This window comes from Cnephaeus nilssonii (assembly GCF_951640355.1).
Source record: "Cnephaeus nilssonii genome assembly, chromosome: X".
Classification (NCBI taxonomy): Eukaryota; Metazoa; Chordata; class Mammalia; order Chiroptera; family Vespertilionidae; genus Cnephaeus; species Cnephaeus nilssonii.
The window spans coordinates 103,795,330-103,799,229 of NC_137071.1; the positions used below are offsets into that span (position 1 = coordinate 103,795,330).

Here is a 3,900-nt window from a genome sequence, read left to right on the forward strand (position 1 = left end):
AAAAAAAACGGGCCTTTCATTATATTCTGCATTTAAAATTATTTACTATTTAAAATATTTTTGTTTCTAAATGTCCCTAACACTAAAATGATGCTCAACGTATTGCCCAAAATGCAATACTTAAGAACTTGTGGATTGATTTTGTAAATCTTTTTATTAGAAAATGGCTTTATTTTTTCATATTTCATCTAATCTTTCTTCAATATATCAAATAACTTACCTTGTAACCTTAGCTGTAGAGTTAAAAAATCAAATAGGTGAAGTATAAATCATATTTATAAACACCCAGAGATTTGAGGGTCTACTGTACATAAAATGCTATGCTTACCAATAAAGGGTACTGAGGACATAGTCTATGTGCACCTCTTCTTTGAAAAAGATAATGATTATTAAAAACAGAAGATGGAAAACAAAAACTTGAAAAGTTTGAAACTAGATGAAACTAGACAAGACTGATGAAGCTAGCAAATGCTTAGCCAGGAATAAAAAGACTTTTATACCACTTGAAAAGTAGAAGAATAAAAGGGAGATAGAAAAATCAAAAGAAAAAATAGTTATGCTGTATTTACTCAACATACAATTTATCTCTTGGCTTCTGTTTAAAGGATAATATACAATCCTTATGGGATTGTCATCTCTACATGTATATGAACAATAAAACCATTCACTCACAAATGTGAAGGTTATTGATGTACACTTCTAACTCTTCATTTTTATAACCCTAGTGTCTGGAAGATAATATGCCCTTATTAAGTGTTTGTAGGATGAACATATTCTATTTAAAGCCTAAATACGTTTTTTAATATATTTGTATTTATTTCGGAGAGGAAGGGAGAGGGAGAGAGGTAGAAGAAACATCAATGATGAGAAAGAATCATTGATCGGCTGCCTCCTGCACACCCCACACTGGGGATTGAGCCCACAACCAGGGCATATGCCCTGACTGGGAATCAAACTGTGACCTCCTGGTTCATAGGTTGATGCTCAACCACTGAGTCATGCCAGCTGGGCCAAAGTACATTTTAAAACACTTATGAATTAAAGAAATAATAAATGTTAAATGTACAGATCAAAACTTAACACTAAAGAGAAAAATTAAATTACTGCATGACAATACATATCAAGTAAACTTAAACCCAGTACAAGAAATAGCTGTATTTCATGAGAGAGAATTATGCACCAAAAACTGTGTTAAGATCTGTAATCAAGGTGGAAGCCCTAAAAGTTATATAAGGCCTTATAGGCCATTTTCAGAAGTTTTGCTTTCACTCTAAATGAGATAGGAAGTAACTGGAAGTTCTTAAAAGAGGAATGACATGAACTAATATTTTTTTTCAAATATATAATTATACTAACTTTGTTGTTGAAAGTATTACAGATGTCTCCCTTTTTCCCCCATTAACCCCCTCCACCCAGCTTCCACATCCTCCCAGTCTTTCACCACACTATTTTCTGTGCCAGAAATACCAATCAGAAAGAATGTATGCACCCCTATGTTCATGGCAGTGTTATTTACAATAGCTAAGATCTGGAAACAGCCCAAGTGCCCATCAGTAGATGAGTGAGTAAAAAGATGTTGTATATTTACACAATAGAATACTATGCAGCTATAAAAAAGAAGGATCTATTACCCTTTGAGACAGCATGGAGGGACCTGGAGATTATTATGCTAAGCTAAATGAGCTAACATTTTTAAAGGAATGCTGTATTGAGAACAGGCTGCTAAAAGACAAGGGTGGCAGCAGGGAGACCAGCTACATTTTTGCAATAATCCAGTTGAGATATAATGATGTCTTGGACCAGGTGATAGTGGTGAAGGTGATGAGAATTGATGGATTCTAAGCCACATGATCTTCCAAAGGATAGGATTGTATATAAGGTCTAAATGAAGAAAGATAAAGAGCAATCGGGGTGATGGCATGGTTCTGGGGCCTGAGCAACTGAAAGGATGTAACTGCCATTTACTGAGAGGGAGTAGACAACAAGAGAAGCAGGTTTGGAGTGAAAATTAGAAGTTCATTTTTGGACATGTTAAGTTTGAAATACCTATTAGACATCCAGGTGGATATGTAAAGTAGCTAGGTATACAAGTCTAAAGATCTAAGTCATTATGGTATTTAATGTCATGAAACAGAATAAAATGACTAAAGTGTAAGTATAAATGGTTCTTCTATACAAAGTTCAAAGACTGAGTCCTGGGGCCCTCCAACATTAAGAGGTTGGAGAAATGAGGAGAAGAGTAATGAGTAACCAGTAAGACAGTAGGAAAGCAGGAAAATATGGTAACCCAAAAATCAAATGAAGCAAATATTTTAAGGAAAAGAAGTGATCATAACATCCATAAAACACCTCCACTGGCGACTCATTGTTCCTGGAGTGGCAGAGTCCTCGTCCACTTCTCTGCACTATGTCCAGTGGCCTCCTGAAGGTGCTGCGCAGCGACCCCTATGTGGAGCTGAACCTGTACTGGGACCAGCACTTCTGAGGTGTCAATGAAGAACAGGAAAAATTACTGAAGAAAATACATATGATTTATGTTGGAAATCTTTCCTTTGACACAGCAGAAAAACAAATCTATGAAGTCTCCAGCAAAAGTGGTAACATAAAAATATAATTATGGGTCTGGATAAAATGAAGAAAACAGCATGTTGTTTCTGCTTTGTAGAATCTTATTCAAGAGCAGATGCAGAAAATGCCATGTAGAACTTGTCTGGATGATCGGATCATTAGCACAGATTGGGATGTTGGCAACAGGGTTGTGGATGGCCTAGGGTCCAGGTAGGAGATGAGTTTTGACAGGACTATGATGCTGGGAGAGAAGGCTATGGAAAACTGGCCCCAAAGCACTGACCAGTAAGAACCCCATCATGAAAAACTTACTCCTTTGGCCTGCTGAATTTGACATACATTAACCAAGGGCTGCAAACCTTCCATTTTTAACAAGCTTTGATCAATGTCTCTATTAAGCCAGATACTGCTTCACAGTTTTCCTCTGAAAATTATCAAAGGGCAGAATCCAAAAGAATGCCTTTAATTCTACTCTTATGTGTCAGGTTACCAGAACAATTTCCTTATGAGGTCAAAAATTGTGTTCCTTGGCAACAGATTTTATCTCTAATGTTTATCAGCCAAAAACATCACACTTCTTTTAGGAAAATTCAAAAAGTTTTAAATTTTGTTTTCCATGTGTGTGTCTAAGTATGTTCATGGTCTACATTGGGGCCTGGAATTACTATTTTTAAATTTTTAAGTTTCCTTGAGATAAAGTTTAATAAATGGAGCTTTGTGATATTGTATACCTTTGTTCTAAATCAGGAACAGATGTTTGACAACTGAATTTATTTCTATGTTGAATTCTAACCTCTAAAGGCAAACTTAGGAGTCAAGAGAACTTCTTAAATAATTGGTGCTAAAGTAAACCTTTGACAGTCCCAGGGGTTATCACCTGCTTACATGCTTTACATATCAGGAAATTAGATACAGGACTTGAAGGGTCTTTATTAGACATATTTTTCAAGATATGTGTTTTTTCTAAAGCTAAAAAATGTAAGGGTTGCTTTGTATTATGGAAAAACTTCAAATACTCTAAGGGCAGTGGGGGACACTGTCAGTAGGAAATAGAATGAAATATCAGAGGACACAAGTTAAAATATTGCCTTGACATGTTGAAGGTTGCTGTGAGGGCCATCATATTTATTAATTTTCAAAGTGATCTTGAGAATGGAGTAGGTTTTTTAAAAGAGCTTAAAGATCAAGAGACTAACAAAAACAATAAAAAATGCTTCCCTCAGGAAATGTGTTTTGGCCAATTCTCATGTTGAAGTCTATCTTGTTTTTTCATTAATTGTGCTTACTGTTTCAGAGACTTGATAGCAATGGTCCCCAGTGAGAGGAGAGTCT

At 35.7% G+C, this 3,900-nt stretch overlaps 1 pseudogene across 1 annotated transcript; it reads left to right on the forward strand.

Moving 5' to 3' along the window:
- Positions 1-2,407: 2,407 nt before the first annotated feature.
- Positions 2,408-2,850, forward strand: LOC307095186 (nuclear cap-binding protein subunit 2-like; annotated as a pseudogene). The gene has a single exon. The product of its transcript is annotated as a nuclear cap-binding protein subunit 2-like (transcript).
- The last annotated feature ends 1,050 nt before the right edge of the window (positions 2,851-3,900 follow it).